Source organism: Rutidosis leptorrhynchoides, chromosome 5, assembly GCF_046630445.1.
Source record: "Rutidosis leptorrhynchoides isolate AG116_Rl617_1_P2 chromosome 5, CSIRO_AGI_Rlap_v1, whole genome shotgun sequence".
Taxonomy (NCBI): Eukaryota; Viridiplantae; Streptophyta; class Magnoliopsida; order Asterales; family Asteraceae; genus Rutidosis; species Rutidosis leptorrhynchoides.
This window is the reverse complement of record NC_092337.1, coordinates 225,920,853-225,941,625: the sequence shown is the minus strand read 5'-3', so window position 1 is coordinate 225,941,625 and position 20,773 is coordinate 225,920,853.

Genomic DNA, 20,773 nt, shown 5'->3' with positions numbered 1-20,773 from the left:
TAGCTCGAGTTATAAAGTTGTTCATCTCCTCTCTAGCTACGTTTTGGTTGTAGTGGTATGTTCTAACTTAGATTTCCTTACTTTGATTTATGTATGAGTTAGGGTTTGGGTAAATGAAGAACATAAAACCCACATTTGGTGATTTTAGGTGTTCTTGGATAAGATTGAGTCATGAGGACTCAAGAATTGCTAACCTAGGGTTTTGAAATGATAAATGAGTTTATGAGCCTAAATTGGTTAGTAAATTACTAGCACACTTAGATGTTTGGTAAATGGGTATGAAACACCCAAATTATGTATTAGTTAGTGTGTTGGACCTTAAGCACTAGCTTTAAGTGTTTAATGATGGTATTGACCTTAAATGGGCGATTTTGGTGAAAATGGAGCATTTAATGCATTTAAGTCATTAAATGCACATGAGTGAATTATTGGTATTTAGTCCAACTAGTTTGTGTGTTGATTGAAGTGCTTATTATATTAGGTACTTTGCCTTGAAGCTTGCGGAATTATAAAATCGTCACCAAATCGTTAAGGTGAGTGGAATGATTATATGCGTATGTATATAATGTATTTATTTGTATGCTATGGTATGAACCAAAGAGCTGGTAGTGCCATAGTATGTGCGATTGTGCTATGATGTGAACCAAAGAGCCGGTAGCGTCATAGTACGTGTGTTGTAGTGTGAACCAAAGAGCCGGTAGCACTACGGCACGAGTTGTTAGAGTGTGAACCAAAGAGCCGGTAGCACTTTAACGCGAGTATGACTTGGGTTGTGATGTGAACCAAAGAGCCGGTAGCATCATAACCGATGCGTATGGTGTGCACCAAAGAGCCGGTAGCACCATGACGCGAGGATGGTTAACCATGGTTGTGTATTGTTTTGTAGCATTTTTTATTATGTCGATTATATGTTATTGATTACGCTAGTAGCGGTTTGTTGGAGATTATTAGCTTTGTACTTGAGATGGTATGCTAATTGTATTGCTAGCGTGTATGCGGTATATGTGTAAGTGATTGCAAGTAGGTATATTATATATATATATATATATATATATATATATATATATATATATATATATATATATATATATATATATATATATATATATATATATATATATATATATGGGTATAATTATTGTATTCACTAAGCTTTGCTTACCCTCTCGTTGTTTATCTTTTTATAGGCTCCAGCGGAGATAAGGGTAAGGGCATTCGTATGGATTAGAGATCCCGCTTGTTTGTTAGGGGACGCTTTTGGGTGTTATAGCTTTTGGAGTTTGACCGAGATTTGGGTATTTTAACCCCAAACACCATGCTCATAGTGTCGTTTGGAATTTAAACTAGTGTGGTCGAAACTCAAACTTTTGTACGAAACTCGTATTACGGCATATGTGGGCCCGGTTTCGTAAAACTTATTTTATTATTGAATCGTGTGAGTTTTACTATTATATCATGTTGTGAAAAGCGTTTCGTCTAAATATGTCGGGAAGTGGGAGATCTTTATTTGAAAATTGACAAAAACGGATAGAACTGAAATGGGCCTGTGCGCGCCGCGCACCCTGAGGTGGTGCGCGTGGCGCACTCTTCTGAAATAAAAAAAAAATTGTTTCGCGTAATCGGTTGGTTATTGGTTTGAGTTGTTACAAATACCTAATGAGATACTTACTTATCATAATATCATGTTAACTATATATATATATATATATATATATATATATATATATATATATATATATATATATATATATATATATATATATATATATATATATATAATAAAAAAAAATTTGTTTCACGTAATCGGTTGGTTATTGGTTTGAGTTGTTACAAATACCTAATGAGATACTTACTTATCATAATATCATGTTAACTATATATATATATATATATATATATATATATATATATATATATATATATATATATATATATATATATATATATGTCATCATATAGTTTTTACAGGTTTTAATGTTCGTGAATCACCGGTCAACTTGGGTGGTCAATTGACTATATGAAACCTATTTCAATTAATCAAGTCTTAACAAGTTTGATTGCTTAACATGTTGGAAACACTTAATCATGTAAATAACAATTTTATTTAATATATATTAACATGGAAAAGTTCGGGTCACTACATGATTCGGGTTAGCGAGTGGTCTTGGGTTCGAGTCCCTGATGAGGCAGTATGTTTTTTTAGGCCGATTTTCTTGAAGGTAGCCTACTTTCTTTTATTATTATTATTATTATTATTATTATTATTATTATTATTATTGTTGTTGTTGTTGTTGTTGTTGTTGTTGTTGTTGTTGTTGTTATTATTATGAGTATTATTATTAGTATTGATTAATATTATGGTTGATATTAAAACGTAGTATAGTTATAATTACTAATATTATCATAGTTATAAGTATTAAAATTATTATTATTATTATTATTATTATTATTATTATTATTATTATTATTATTATTATTATTATTATTATTATTATTATTATTATTATTATTATTATTATTATTATAAGTATATAAGTATTACTAATTACTAATGTTATTATTATTATTTTTATAATTTTAATATTAATATCATTATTATGATTACGATTATTATTATTATGAACATAATAAAATTTATTATCATATTCATTAATATTAGTACTAGTATCATTATAAATATTAGAATTATTATTATAAACATAAGTATTATTATTATTAATATTATTATTAGTAATAAAATAGTAAAAATTATTATTATTATTAAGTATTAAGTATTATTATCAAAATGATTATTACCATCATTACTAAATTTTTCATGTTATTAAAAACTACTATAATTATCATTATTATAAGATTTATTATTAAAACTATCATTAACAGTAAAGATTAATATTTTTATAGTTATTATTATACCATTATATTTGTCACTAAGATTATTAACATTATTATTTTTATTAGTAATATTAAGTATTAGCAATATTATCATTCTTACCATTACAAATATTATTTTAATATTATTACAATTACTAGTTTCAACAAACAAATGATAGATATAAAAATATATTTAACATACGTAACTTAACTATATTAATACTTTTATATACAAAAAGAATACATTTAATGAAATAATGAAAAATATATAAGTTAATAATATAAAAATTATATCACTAATAATAATATACATATTTATTCGATTACGATTATGTGTGTTAATATATATATAAATGATATAGGTTCGTAAATCCAAGGCCAACCCTGCATTGTTCAGTATCGTCGTATGCATATTTTTACTACAAAATATCGTATATTGAGTTCATTTGATTCCCTTTTACTCTTTACATTTTTGGGACTGAGAATACATGCGTTGTTTTTACAACTGCTTTATTAAATGCTTTTGAAATATATTTTGAACTGAGAATACATGAAATGCTTTTATAAAGGTTTGACGAGATAGACACAAGTAAAACATTCCTCGAATAAATTATTATGCAGACAGAAGTTCTGTGAATTATTATTGAATTAGTTGAACGTTATAATTGCCACTAATTGTTGTGAATATTTTTCCCTGATTATTATTGCTTGGTAACCTAAGAATTAGAAATGGATATGGCTCTAATTCACACGAATCCTAAAGGTAGCTACCAGGTTTAACACCCCCACCCAGAATATTCACTAGACGGAAGAGCTAGTGGGCGTGGTGTTTAGTACTTCGAAGTTTATATATTATACAGACGGGAGGTTCTGTTTTTTGGGATATTATTTATGCGCATTATATGTTAAGGTTGGTTACCATGTTGAGCAATGAAATCGAAATGAATGTTATGTATCGAGAGAATGATTTTTATACACAGGTTATGTGTATTAGTTTTGTGCACGAGATATGTGCACGATTATTTAAAAATCGCGAGGCAACCTACGGGGGAGAAAAGGATACGAACCTACTCTGCTAAGCATTATGAAAAATGGTTTCGTACACGAGATAGGTATACTGTATTTGAATTTTTTGGTCTATCAAAATGATGAATTTTATTGTTTACGATAAACTTATGAACTCACCAACCTTTTGGTTGACACTTTAAAGCATGTTTATTCTCGGGTATGAAAGAAATCTTCCGCTGTGCATTTGCTCATTTTAGAGATATTACTTGGAGTCATTCATGACATATTTCAAAAGACGTTGCATTCGAGTCGTTGAGTTCATCAAGATTATTATTAAGTCAATTATAGTTGGATGTATTATGAAATGGTATGCATGCCGTCAACTTTCATTGTAATGAAAGTTTGTCTTTTAAAAACGAATGCAATGTTTGTAAAATGTATCATATAGAGGTCAAGTACCTCGCGATGTAACCAAATTAAATGTATTCGTCCAGATAGATTAAGACGGGTCGTTAAATAACAGCTTCTAAGGTGTAGGGATTTCAAAGTTCAGATTCTTTAATTGTTTATCTTTTCTTTTGCTGTCTCAAATTATTATATAGTTAATAACATTCTTCAAATATATCATATCATTCAATAATTTTTCTTTTAAAATTCTGTAATTTCACGGCTCTCTGCACTAGTGTATTATATTTTGTCACTGAAATCATTCACTAATAGGCAATGATTAAAACTTTAAAATAATACTCCATTAGTTAACAATTTTGTGTTTTTGCATTTTGTATTGGGTCTAGTTTCTTGCTAGGTCTTTTTCTCTTTTCCTAATAATATAAAATATCCTTGCCGTTCAGAAAAAAGAAAAGAAAAGAAATAACCTACTTTTTATACTTGATAACACCTATCAAAATCACGTCCAAAACGTTTATGATTTGTTTAACTCTAAAAGAACTAGTAGCGTTGTATCCCATAAATATTAAATATAAATTATTATACATGTGATATTACTAGTTAGCTGTATCTATCTTAAGTAATATAAAAATGGATTGCGCAGATCGGATAGTATTTAAAAATTAAAAATGATATTTTAGTGTCTCTAAAAACGTTTTACTTTTAAAGCCTTGTAATTTGTGTTGTTGATAGTTGAACTCTCTACTGTCTTATTAGACCATTTTTAACCGTTTCTGTGACGTCACGGTCAGTTTTGGTACTTTTTGGTTAAAAAGTACAATCTGATTCTGACTGTGCAGTGTCACTTTCTGACATTTTTTAACCTCAAATGTTAGTTTTTTGTGTCAGTTTCAGTAGGCTCCACTAGTTTTTTATTTTTACATTTTTTTATATAATTAACACATTATTTAATAAAAATAAAAAATAATATTCGTTTAAACGGCTATATTTTCAAACCCAACGACTATTTTTTTTTACTCTTTAAATATGCCAATTTTCTCATCAAAATTTCACACTTCAAAAATTCTCAACTTCTAAAATACTTTCAATTGTTCAAAATGAGTCTGTTAAATATTGTGTTACAAGTTAATTACGGAGGTGAATTTGATCGAAGACATACATTTGTTTTTCAAATAGGTTTGGTTTTAAAAAAAAAAACCTAACGTTCGCGCCTCATTACTTAAAGATGACCACGATTGGTTTGCTTTGGTAGGTCGAGCCTTGGTGCGTCATGAAACAATTAAGCTTTACATCAAATTTAGCCATGAAAGCTACGCCATTGAGGAAAGTGAAGATGAAGATGTTGTAGCGACCCCGACAAATCGTCAAGTGACGGCGTCGGCTACGTGGGTCCCATTACCTGATTATAAGTCTTTAAGATAACGTTTGACCAAAATATGTCGCCTTCATTTCAAAATAAAGATTGTTTCAAAGTTTACAAGAATTGTTCAACCAAAAGTTAAGTTACAACGTTATGAGTACGATTGAAATCTAGGCGACACGGTTTAAAGTAAAGTCAAAAGACGCTCCATGAAAAGCATGTATACTCGACATCCAAAGCAAGTATCAAATAATGAGCGGAAGCATGTATCACATATCGTGCAAGACCTGAGAAAAACATAGAAATCTGTCAACGAAAAACGTTGGTGAAATCATAGGTTTAGTAAGTAAATTGTATTGAACCACAAGGTTCTTTAAGAATTGCTCAACCAGAATCATTCACATTCCAAAATAGTATTTGTATCACGAGCACCCAATTATCAAGGCTTAACCGAATCTTCCCTCTGAATTTCGAATTTAGTGTTAGAACTTACACTATACATTGTTGAAATTATATTTCATTCACTAACGGTAGCGAACCGTCTGAATGAGGGTTTGTTAAACCCGTATGGCCACACAACATAATTACACGCTTACACTTACATCCTGCAAGTGGAACTAATGATAATTGGATTGAGGACTTTTGTTCAAACTCGTATGCATCTTTGTACTCGTATTTGTTCACAATATAAAAGCATGAAAAGTAAATAAGTATGAAATGTATGTGTTTCTCAGCCCACGATGTAAAGAATAAAAGTGATTGAAAAAGTGGGACTATGATCTCACCTTGAGTGCAAGAGTTAATAAAGTACTTCGACAAGTAAACGCGTGCAAAGACAAAGCTAGTCTTGACCTAAACATATAGGTTATATCAATAACGGTAAACACAAAACGGTCAAAGATGTTCAATTAGTCCTATGGCTCAATACGACTCGATTAATATAGCATGTGAAGCAAATTGTCAAGTTTCATGCAAGATACAAGTATAAAAGCATGTTAGGAAGATTGCATAATTAATTGGTTAAGTTTGACAAAAAGTCAAACTTGGTCGGGTCAAAGTCAACATGTTCGGGTCGGGTCCCGGACTATTTTTCTATGCTAATTATTCATATACAAGTATATTAGAACAAGTTTCGTGTGAATCGGAGGTCGGTAGCTAGTCAAACATTTCACGTGAAATGGGACAAAGTGGTCAGAATCTGACCAGGCCAATCCGCGCGCCGCGCGGGGATGGGGCGCGCCGCGCCACCATCTGGGCAGAGAATTCTGGTCAGTTTTTCAAAGTATGCACGAACCAAAACCTTTTCCAACCCAACTCTTGACCCGCAAACACTTATAATGCCTATCATATATCGTTGGAAAGGTATTTTGACGAGGAATACAACTAAGCACTTATGGTCCAACAATAACATCATTTACAATAGCCGAAATCTCGTCAATTGATCAAGAAAGGTTTATTTTCAAAGTTTCAAGTTCGTAAAACGTATTTTATGATTCGGGAATCCAATTTACACATACGATATGCCGTTTCGAAGGTAATTAAGCATACATTGCATCTAAACACTTACTAACAACATTAACAAGCATTCAACGCATCAAAAGTTCATTTCAAAGTCTAACAAACCCTAACCAAAATTCACAAAAATCAATAATCGGGTTTTTGAAGTTTTCTTAATCAACCTACACATCAAAACGAAGCTAGTGATACTAGTAACACAATTAAAACATGAACTTTAACAATCAAACAACATTTAATCTTCCAAAATGCAAGATTAAGCAAACCCATTTCAAATGTTCAAACTAGTTACTCAAAACAACAAATCGAGCAAGTAAATCATATATTCATGCTAGACACGAGCCATAGACACTAACTAACACCATTTCAAATCAAAAACACGAATTTAGAGAAATCTAGAGTTTTAGAAATGTTACCCAAACGAGATGAAGTTAGTATCAAATCGTAGAGAATGAAGAGAGGATCACGAAAATGTAATTTGTTTTGTTGTAAGCCTCCTAGATCGAATTTAGATGATGATTTTATGAAGTTGGGGTTTGTGTGTGTGTTCTTGCTAGAGAGAAAGAGAGAGAGAGAGGGAGATGGTTGAATGGTGGTGATTGGGGTGGACTAGTTGACCTAGTCAACTAGTTTGCCCCGTGTCAATTTTAGTCCCTCGAGTTTAGAAGCGGGTGCGGGATTTAACCGATCGAATATTTTTAAAACGCAAGTTAACGAGAGATGTTATAATTAAATAACGAGAATATTATGAACGTTCGTCAACGGAGTCGACGAATTTAAATACGAAAGATATTATTAAAAAAAAAAAAGACGGTGTTAAAATAAATTTAACGGAAAAACGCGGGATGTTACATTATCCACACCTCAAAAGAAATTTCGTCCCGAAATTTAGTTGGAAGTAGTAGTCGATATCTCTTACTCGAGACTTTACGTTGTTCATAATATGAATAAGTGTAGGTACGTCCTTGAGTGTTCTCATGAATTTGGATAGTCAGGGTTTTACGTTGTATTAAGGTTTGGTTTTACGATCCATGATTTCAACCAGTTTTCCCATGAAGAGGAGTTTGTCATCAATAGTTGGTGCATCTAAAAGGATTGCACATTCCTGTTCCGCATGACACGTTTCTAAGTTTGTTACACGAAATGTAGGATAAATGGAAACTTAATTGAGTCGGAAGTTCTAAACGGTAGGAAGCGGTTCTAATACGCCCCAAGGTTTCAAAAGGTTCAATATTGCGGTTATAACCTTCCTCGATTTCCCAAAATGGATTACACCTTTCCAAGGTGCGGGTTCTCAATATTAGGTGATTACACACTGGGATTTGTGAGGTTTTCATCTAAGTTTGGTATAACTCTTCTGGCGACCATGGGTTGTCTCTAGCCCGCCTCGGACTCGAACGATCTCAATTGTTGTTTCTTGATGGAGTTCAGATTTGGCGATTTGCTTGCCGCATGCTTTGGTTAAATGAACAGGGGTATGACATTTGCGGTCATATAGGGTTTCGGAAGTGCTGCGTTAATATACGAGTGATAGCTGTCGTAGTAAGGGGAACTACTAAAGGTGACAATACCAGTCTGTAACATGTCTTTCCAAGATTGAATCGTACGTTTGCTCGGTTCGTCGGTTGTGGGAGATACGCGGTACATATGTCTAAGCGGGTTCCCAAGGTCTCTTGCAACGCTAGAGGTGAAACGAGTATTTCAATACAGGATAAATGACGAAGATACACCGTGTTGGAATAGAATTTCTTAAGATATGTTTGAACAAGTCAGTTAGGGTTCGAAAAATGTTCGTTAGGACTATTCACCCTCGTGGCGAATACTAATGTAATATGAGGAGTTTCTCTATCCATGGAGAAATGTTACAAGGAGTTTCCTTAACGGAAATGCGAGCGATGAGGATAGGAGTGAAATGAGGACTTTGAATAGGATGAGCTTACATCTCGAGGTTGCCATAACGTGCCTCTAGTTGTAAAAAAAAAATGAAGCCTGAAAGAGAAACGAGATAGTACACGTAATTGTATAGTTCGGGGTTGAATAATGGTTGGACGATTATCAGCAACGCAAGGGCGTTAAGTCAAAGAAGAGTGAAGTATCGTTGGATTGTGTGCTATCTTAAATTCCAGTAATATCAGACGGTGACGGTGAAATAACAGAGGTATGTAGTGTGGTACGTGATGACGAGAAGATTGATCGGATCCACAATTTAGTATTCGAATTCTTCGTGTAAAATAACGAATTTTAGTTATGTTGATTTTTGAGTCGAGAGAGTATGCCTTTCGGCGTCCAAGTAGAAATATTTCCATATTTGAGTCCCACCTGGCGCTATACGAATTAAGCTAGTAAGGTTGGTGTGAATAATCACGTTCAAGATTCGGGCACGTAGAGGTTTAGATTTCTACCTTAATGAGTTATCGAGGGTAAAGAACGAGCATCACGAGAAAAAGTCGAAAATGAATCTGCGGTAAGTCTGAGTCATGAGAGTTTCCTGATTACATGTGGCTTGATTTGGAGATTGATTGTAATGCCTCGACCATTAACATCATGGTCTAGAAAATTGGACTTCGTTCAACAGAAATTCTCACTCGGAGAATTTGGTATAAAGTTGCTCTTTTCTCAAAAGTTCGAGCGTAAGATGGTGATGTTGTTCGTTTTCCTTCTTTACTTAAATAAGTTAAGACGTCATCTATAAATACGATAACAGGTTTGTCTAGATAAGTTTGCATACGTGGTTTAGGAGGTTTATGGATACGGACGAGCCTTGGATAAATCGAATGGTACTAAGAGAGATTTACAACTAACGTTGCGAGTTCGGAAAAGACTCAGGAGACATCGTCTCCCTTAACCCCCAATTGATGATAACCGGAACGGAGGTCGATTTGGAAACTACGGGATTCGTGCAAATAATCATGAGGTAATGGATACGAGGGAGAGGGTATCGGTTTCCAACCGAAAATTACTCAGTTCACAACAATCTATACAAGATGATGGGGAAACATTTTATTTATTTATTTATTTTTTTTTTTTTTAACGAATAGGTTTCGAGCTCCCTAGTTCTATAGGTGTCAAGTCAAAAGTCTTAACGTATATCCTCCAATAAAATTTATAGGCACACAATATTTTCCGTTGGTCACTTAAATCGTCTAAGTAATATCTAGGGGAAAAAAAGTGGAATGTAAAGAGCACGAGTCAAAGACTTGGTTAATAAACATCTAGCGGTAATCGAATCGAATAAGTATGAAATATACTATTTGTTGTGAAGAAACGTACCCGTGACTAGTCCATCGTCGTCTCGGGCATCCTAGGTGTCGATGTTGAAAGTTCAACGGCGTGCGTTGGGGTTGATTTTCTTGTTTGGGCACGCACTCCTAAAATGACCCGGTTGGCCACATTCAAAACAAACACCCGTCTTGGGTGCATTGTGCTCCTTTTGAGCGACGGGAGCGGTATTCCTACAATCGTGGGCTACATGGCCACTTCTTTGACACTTCAAGCAAAATGGTTTGCCACATTCACCTAAATGATGTTTGTAGCACTCGTTACAATACGGTAGGTGTCCGGTATAACCTTTCTTGCCGTTGGGGATGAAGGGCTTCTTGGCGGGGTTGTTGTAATTGCTTGATTGGGGGGCTTCCCATTTTCTTTTGTTGTCACCCGACTTATCCTCGGCTTTACGTGCCGGCACTTCAATCTCGTCCACTGTTTCAATCAATTGGCGGGCCATATTCAAAGCCTCTTGGTGGTTAGCGGGTTTGGATGACATTACTCCTTGTTTGATGCTCTTGGGGAGACCATCCATGTAAAGTTCAACCCTTAAAGATTCGGGGTTCACAAGATTTGGGCACATCAAAGCAAGTTCGGAGAATCGTTGATTATAGGCCTTAAGGTCATTCCCGACCGCTTTTAAAGTTCTTAGTTCGTGTTCGAGCTTACGGGTCTCTTCGCGCGGGAAGTATTCGGTGATCATCTTTTTCTTTAAGTCGGCCCATGAGAGTGTGTGGGCTTCATCGATACCCACCGACAGCACATACGTATTCCACCATGTGAGGGCGATACCGGCAAAAGTGTGGGTGGAATATTTGACTTTGTCTTGGTCCCGACAACCGCTTATGCTAAAAACGGCTTCTGTTTGCTCAAACCATCGGGTGAGCACAACCGGTCCTCCGGTCCCATCGAAGGTGTGAGGTTTGCACCCCATGAAAGTTTTGTAGGAGCAACCCTCGTTTGAATTTCCGGCTCCATGGTTGTTGTGGTTGTGGTTGTTATTGATGTCGGAGGAGGTACTAGCCATAGCCGCACCTATGGCGGCGGCTATCATGCGTTGAAAAGCTTGTTCGGAAGTTTCATTACGTGGCCCGCGACGGGGAGACATTGTTCCTTCAAGACACAAGAATATCTTTGATTAGTATTCTCAATAATACTAATCATGATATGGAATGATGATGTAGAGAAAATTTTCCTTGACTCGCCTTAAATTCTTTATGTCATAATGTCGGAATGTCCATATGAATCACCGTAATATAATCCCGGAAATTATATTACCCTGATTCTCATGTGCATTTAACATTACTTCATAAAGTCAAGGTGGCGCGTCAACAAAATTTATCAACGTAAGATCAAGATCGAATACGAGTTAGATATGATAGAAGAGTTCGAGTATAAATGCACAAATAGTCAAGTAATTCCTACTTCAGTCTATATGCCGGTTGTAGTCTAGATTCACCTATGTACCCTATGACTCGGGGTGGACACAAATGAACTCTAAATCCCTACAACCAAGGCTCTGATACCACTTGTAGCGACAGATGGGGTAGAAACCCACCCAGTGCCTTTCCAGCTAACCGCTTGGTGACCACTGAGTGTACCTCAGACACTGATTTTACGGCCCGCATTTCTGCCAAACTGCCAACCCTCAAATTCCAAGGGATCGCAAGGGGTAAGAGCCAATGCTTCGTCACAGGTAACACTGTGAGAACCCCCTCTACGATTAATCCGCCAAAAAGCATAGTCCGTATGAGTGCCCGGCCTGACAGCCGGCGCGCGTGACTACCTTTACGGCTAAGGTTAAACCTGGCTCTGATACCACTTGTAGCGACCCCGACAAATCGTCAAGTGACGGCGTCGGCTACGTGGGTCCCATTACCTGATTATAAGTCTTTAAGATAACGTTTGACCAAAATATGTCGCCTTCATTTCAAAATAAAGATTGTTTCAAAGTTTACAAGAATTGTTCAACCAAAAGTTAAGTTACAACGTTATGAGTACGATTGAAATCTAGGCGACACGGTTTAAAGTAAAGTCAAAAGACGCTCCATGAAAAGCATGTATACTCGACATCCAAAGCAAGTATCAAATAATGAGCGGAAGCATGTATCACATATCGTGCAAGACCTGAGAAAAACATAGAAATCTGTCAACGAAAAACGTTGGTGAAATCATAGGTTTAGTAAGTAAATTGTATTGAACCACAAGGTTCTTTAAGAATTGCTCAACCAGAATCATTCACATTCCAAAATAGTATTTGTATCACGAGCACCCAATTATCAAGGCTTAACCGAATCTTCCCTCTGAATTTCGAATTTAGTGTTAGAACTTACACTATACATTGTTGAAATTATATTTCATTCACTAACGGTAGCGAACCGTCTGAATGAGGGTTTGTTAAACCCGTATGGCCACACAACATAATTGCACGCTTACACTTACATCCTGCAAGTGGAACTAATGATAATTGGATTGAGGACTTTTGTTCAAACTCGTATGCATCTTTGTACTCGTATTTGTTCACAATATAAAAGCATGAAAAGTAAATAAGTATGAAATGTATGTGTTTCTCAGCCCACGATGTAAAGAATAAAAGTGATTGAAAAAGTGGGACTATGATCTCACCTTGAGTGCAAGAGTTAATAAAGTACTTCGACAAGTAAACGCGTGCAAAGACAAAGCTAGTCTTGACCTAAACATATAGGTTATATCAATAACGGTAAACACAAAACGGTCAAAGATGTTCAATTAGTCCTATGGCTCAATACGACTCGATTAATATAGCATGTGAAGCAAATTGTCAAGTTTCATGCAAGATACAAGTATAAAAGCATGTTAGGAAGATTGCATAATTAATTGGTTAAGTTTGACAAAAAGTCAAACTTGGTCGGGTCAAAGTCAACATGTTCGGGTCGGGTCCCGGACTATTTTTCTATGCTAATTATTCATATACAAGTATATTAGAACAAGTTTCGTGTGAATCGGAGGTCGGTAGCTAGTCAAACATTTCACGTGAAATGGGACAAAGTGGTCAGAATCTGACCAGGCCAATCCGCGCGCCGCGCGGGGATGGGGCGCGCCGCGCCACCATCTGGGCAGAGAATTCTGGTCAGTTTTTCAAAGTATGCACGAACCAAAACCTTTTCCAACCCAACTCTTGACCCGCAAACACTTATAATGCCTATCATATATCGTTGGAAAGGTATTTTGACGAGGAATACAACTAAGCACTTATGGTCCAACAATAACATCATTTACAATAGCCGAAATCTCGTCAATTGATCAAGAAAGGTTTATTTTCAAAGTTTCAAGTTCGTAAAACGTATTTTATGATTCGGGAATCCAATTTACACATACGATATGCCGTTTCGAAGGTAATTAAGCATACATTGCATCTAAACACTTACTAACAACATTAACAAGCATTCAACGCATCAAAAGTTCATTTCAAAGTCTAACAAACCCTAACCAAAATTCACAAAAATCAATAATCGGGTTTTTGAAGTTTTCTTAATCAACCTACACATCAAAACGAAGCTAGTGATACTAGTAACACAATTAAAACATGAACTTTAACAATCAAACAACATTTAATCTTCCAAAATGCAAGATTAAGCAAACTCATTTCAAATGTTCAAACTAGTTACTCAAAACAACAAATCGAGCAAGTAAATCATATATTCATGCTAGACACGAGCCATAGACACTAACTAACACCATTTCAAATCAAAAACACGAATTTAGAGAAATCTAGAGTTTTAGAAATGTTACCCAAACGAGATGAAGTTAGTATCAAATCGTAGAGAATGAAGAGAGGATCACGAAAATGTAATTTGTTTTGTTGTAAGCCTCCTAGATCGAATTTAGATGATGATTTTATGAAGTTGGGGTTTGTGTGTGTGTTCTTGCTAGAGAGAAAGAGAGAGAGAGGGAGATGGTTGAATGATGGTGATTGGGGTGGACTAGTTGACCTAGTCAACTAGTTTGCCCCGTGTCAATTTTAGTCCCTCGAGTTTAGAAGCGGGTGCGGGATTTAACCGATCGAATATTTTTAAAACGCAAGTTAACGAGAGATGTTATAATTAAATAACGAGAATATTATGAACGTTCGTCAACGGAGTCGACGAATTTAAATACGAAAGATATTATTAAAAAAAAAAAGACGGTGTTAAAATAAATTTAACGGAAAAACGCGGGATGTTACAGATGTACCTGAATCTCCGCCATTTCAACAATACGATATTCGCGATTAGGAAGATTGATGAAGGTGTTTCTTGAGATAGCCGTTATGAATTAATATAATCGTTTTAGGAAGTAAGTTGTTTTTCTGTTTAGGAAATAATGTAATCGTTTTAGGATTTAATGAAATAAACGGCTATATTTAGTGAAATTTAATACTTGAAATTAAAAACTACATTGATAATTTGAAATTTAAAAGTACATAGAAAGTAATAAATAAAAAAGTACATAGAAGACTAAAAAACTAAAATTACTTGAAATTAAAAACACATAATCAAACTACTAGTTGTCATCTTCAGATGATTCGTCGGGTGTGTCAACCAAATGCGAGAACTAATCAAGGTACAATTTTTTAAGCTTTTACATATAATCTTTTGTGACCCGGGTCCTTGATATCATCGGTATTGAGGGACAAAACACTAGCACCTGCAAAAGCTGTACGGAGTGTCTCTAGTTTTTTGCGTATTTGACACCTTTAGTTCTTTCCGCCTTAGCCTTTGAAATAGCTTCCAAAGCTTCATCCGCTTTTAATCAACGAGTCGAACGACTAAACTCGCTAGAATAGTTTGATCGTTCCTTTTTTTTTTGTCTTTTCACGGCCCATAGGTCTCGGAAAAGGATCGTCTTCGAAAAGCTCGTTTTGTTGAGAAAGAGGAATCTCAATCCCATCCTCATCGGCATCTAAAGAAACATGTCCACTCGACCCCGAAACATACCACTTTGACTTGTACTCAATACACGCCAAGCATCCATCATGGTAAACCTTTTCCCTTTGTTATTATTTGCATAGATTTGATGTGCTCGGTCTTCGACACCTTGATCGTTGTCACCACTTCTCCAATTGCGTTTGACTTCGTTGTAAGCACCTTGAAACGCACCACACGCTTGGTTAATGTTACGCCACTTTGACGACAATTGGTCGTCACCTCTGTGCCATCCATTTGGGTTGTTGTTGAATTTGTTGTAAATTGTAGCCCAGAACGATACATATTTTTGTGAATTTCCCTTGCAAGAATCCTCTGACGCATCGACCCAACATTGAGCTTATAACAACCCTCACTTTTCGACTTCTGAAATTACTGAAATGACCCTAGGGTTTACTGCCTGACTATACGTATTAATTATTTAAGGGTTGTTATATACACAATCTATTTAACGTTGACCAAATAATAAACTTTTAGTCGACACTCACTGCTAATTAAAATTTATGCATTTCTGTAATATTATAACTATTAATCTATAAGTAATAAATAAAAAGTGACATTTATATAAATAATAAAACAATTGGGAACTAAATAAAAAATAAAAATAAATACAAGTCATGAATTAGTAAAAAGAAAATAATACTTATCATGTAGTAAATGTAAAATAATAATAATAATAATAATAATAATAATAATAATAATAATAATAATAATAATAATAATAATAATAATAACAATGAGACTAAAGAATCTTAAACAATTACATCCTTATGTTGACTAAAAAAATAAAATATATATAAAAATATATATAAGCTAGTACCACCTATTGTTGACTAAAAGAATTATAAAATAAAATAAAATCATTAATTAGAACATCCTTATGTTGACTAACACTCTAATAAACACCCCTAGACTCCTAGTTTCTCATTCACAAATCACACCAAAATCCTCTCTCAAAAATAATCTCTCCCTCTCTTGTGGTATTCGGCCAAGAACACCACCACCACACCACCACCATCTTCAAGTGATCTTCAAGTTTATTCTTCGTGTTCATCAAGATCTTCAAGCGTGTTCTTCATTATTTGGGTTATTTGATCTTCATCACCAAGTTTTCTTCTTGTTTCTTGTTAATCTTCATCATTATTAACAAGGTATGATCCAAAATCTTAAAACTTTTAAATCTTTCTTTCAATTCATGTTTATATTCATAATCATATTCGTGCATGATCTTAACATTCATATTGTTCATGTAAAAAAAATATAAATATACATATACATGTAAAAAAAAAATATAAACATATACATATGTATACATATACGGTTATATATAAAAAAATATATAAACTATATATATATATACATAAACACGACATATATATACATAAACATTAAACAAAATAAAATCCTAATACAACTTAAACCCTAAACATTAATTAAAACCCTAATCATTACCTAATCATTACTTTACTAAACCCTAAACCTAATAATACTATTAAACATTTATTACTTAAACCCTAATCATTAATTTATTATTAAAACCTAACTACTCTAATTAATTAAAACCCTAATACTACTTATACTACTACTTAACACTTATACACTTATACTACTACTAACACTTATAATATAGTACTTATAGTATAACTTACGATTACACTAGTCATTCACGATAACGTGAGGATTACTCGAACGTCAACACTACTTAAGGCCTAGGGTGATCCTTGGTACCACTATGGGACGCTTGTGGATTACGAATGCCAAACTTAGATTTTGGTCAAGAAATCCTGGGCCAACCGGTAACAATTGGTCATTCTGGTGACTCGGCGGTGGAATAGATGTTTGGGTATGGTGCACAATGTCAAACCCGATTATAGTAATCATACACTTAGTTACTAACACACGTAATAAGTGGTAGACTTATTAAGAACAACTCACTAGTGTTCAACACTAACTTACTAAAAATAGAAACTTACTAAAAGTGGAAACTTACCAAAAATGAGAACTTAGTAAAACAAACTACATTTAAACTCTTGCATAGTTAAACTTAACTTAAACTTGGGCACAACATTTAACTACTCTTAAATGTCATTAGGTTGACTTTCTGCTCACATTCATCCAAATCTTCTATTCCAAGGAATAACAAAATCTCTCCTACTTACTAAGGTGAACTTCATAGCCCCACTTTATATTGTGCACAACTTATTTAACTTATTGGGGTGAGACACATGCTACTTTTACTATTTACAATTTAGACACAAGTACCAACTGTTAAACTAAGCTATACCCGGCTATGTCCGACTAAGTCCCTACAGTGATATTTTTAATTGCTCGTTAAATGCATTCTTAATTATTGGGGGTAGGCCTATCGGGAGTAACGTCCCCGATACATTTGACTAAGTCTTTGTATTACTTAATAATGAAATTAAACCGACAAGTATAGGCACAACTTGTCATTGGGGCTAACTTTGAACGTTTAGTCTAAATATCACGAGTTGACATAACTTTTTGATCCCTGCGAGATCAACTTTATAAACTAAATCTTGTGGTCTAAAACAACGGTCAAATATATTTGTTAAACCTATGAACTTCACTCAACCTTTTTGGTTGACACTTTAGCATGTTTGTCTCAGGTGCCAATTGATCAAGCTTATTTAATTACTGCTTATGTGATGCTACTTGGACTTAGGATCAAGAGATATCGCATTTATTATTCTTGCATTTGAAACAAACACTTTATTGTACTTTCCATTATTGTAACGACATTTCATTTTTCGGTGTGTACTCAATAAAGTTTGTTTTTATCATTTAGTATTGTTCTCGTATATTATAATATGTTGGTTTATTTGATATTAATGTCACATTCACCCAGGCCCTAATTGGGGGTGTGATAGAGCTAACCACGCTTCTTCTAGACTCTACCATTATGTTTGATTTCTTTGACTTGGACCTTCCTTTGAAACTACATAACAAACTAAACATATATTATAAATATAAAAACCTTACATATAAAAATAAAAATCGTATATATATATATATATATATATATATATATATATATATATATATATATATATATATATAAACCGTATAAATCTATAACTATATAGAAATCTATATAACCGAATATATGTATAAATATATAAAAAGCCTATATATGTAAAAAAATATATATATAAAATTAACCGTATATATATTAAACAAATCAATATAAACCGAATTAACCTTGATTCTTTTTATGTTTTCTTTTACTACGTTGCATTTTTGAAACCGTATCTTCTTCATTTTGGGATTGAGTTTGTGGTTGAGTTTCGGTCACTGTTTTTTGTGGTAACGTTGGAGTCATCGAATTCATCAACTTCATCGGTGTTGTGGGGGAGATATTGAGCTTGTTCTAGAAGTCAATATTGCTCCAAATAAATTTGATGTTGTTCTTATGTTAGAGAACAATATTGAGGCGCAACGATTGTGATTTGTTGAAGGTTACTCGGGTTTGATGAACCACCACCCAAAAAGGTTCCGTATTGAAACTAATCGTGGAAGTCATTTGGGTTTGGTGGTCTTTAGTTTGAGTTAGACATGTTTTTTTTTTTTTTTTTTTTTTTTTTTTTTTTTTTAAGTAAATGATAAAGTTAAAGGTGAAATTTTTGTTGATGAATATGAAGGAAATTGTATAAGTATATATATAGAAGAAGAAAAGGGTTTAAATTTATTAGAATTTGAAAAAAAATAAATAAATAACCCAAACGGTCATGTATCCGTTGGGGAATGGGACCCACGTCGTCAGCAAAGAACCAATCAAAAAAGCCGCGTCACACTAACATTTTTTTCCGTCGGAGGGGCAACTAACGCCCATCACTATCTAAAACTGACGCTGCGTTAACGGCCGTCAGTTTTCGTCAGTGTGTGTCAGGTGGGACTGTCGGTGCAAAGAAACGCTTAGTTGGAGGTGGTCTTAGAGTGAATGTGGTAATTATATTTGGTCGTTCTGGAAAAATTTCAGCATTAATAAATGTCACATATTAGCTCAATAACAACTTTTTGTTAATAAAAAAAATACAATATTATTATTATATTATTAATAATTATATCACTATTATTGTAGTATATAAAACATAAATTAAAACAAAGGTTATCTATTTTGCGTTTTTTTACTTACTTTCATTTCCTAGCTCAGTTGATTCTGCATCCGTGTTTCTTATTCAGTTTCGTTCCAATACAAATCATTCAAAAGTCTATACACAAGTTTTATTCTCTCTCTCTCTCTCTCTCTATATATATATATATATATATATATATATATATATATATATATATATATATATATATATATATATATATATATATATATATATATATATATATATGATTAACTTTTCTTTTGTAAGCAAGGAAACCCTCATATGAACGAGCACATTGGCTCCGACATAGAAGATAAAACTAGAGTAATTATGCCCCCGTGTGCGAGACCTGGTATCGGGTGAATTGCGCATTATGCGTACCCTGTAGTTACACTCCAATTTTGAACAATTTGACATTATCAGGAATTGAATTCGGGTGGTGTGTTTCGTTGGTCAACTCGATAGCCAGTAAGGCAAGCATGTGTGGTTAATATGATTAACTTTAATATTCTTGATATTATGGTTTCATACTCAATAGTTGTTCTTTTTTTTTTTTAATGAAAAAACATGTGGTCATGACTCTCCACCTTTCTTTCATTTTTTAAACTTTTTAAAAATATATTCATTTTAATATTTCTTACTATTTATTTAAACAAATTGTACGTACCAATTTTCGATATGCGTATTGTAATTATAAAGTACCGAAAGTGTTTTTAGTGTATATACAGGAACCTGTACGGCCAACAGCTACTGCAGCAGGGTCATTTTGTGCAGTTTTTACAAGCTTTGAATGTATACTTTCACTTGAGAGAAAATGAGTCAATGCCTTGTTCAAGGGTAGACATCCACCTATGAAGTTGTGTGTATAGGAAGTAGCAAAACAAGCATGTGTGGTCTCTCTTGGAGTCCAAAATTCTGCCACACATCATGGGTATTATATAATGTGAATTGTTTTATAAAACAATATATATAAACCCATGTATATATATATATATATATATATATATATATATATATATATATATATACTGAAATAATCTTTAGTTATCGAGCGAAATTATTTCTCACAAAAACGCGTGTGCCATATTCTACACTCTTTGAAATCGATCTCTAATAGGCGCAATGTTTTAAAATATAAAATAATACTCTTTCCATCTCAATTTTATTATCTTCGGATAAAAATCACATAGTTTAAAAAAATGATTGTTACATGTATTTTTTGTTAGCTTTCTTGTTTTACTTATTATCGTTACTTATGGTTTTGTCTTATGTACATACATATATTA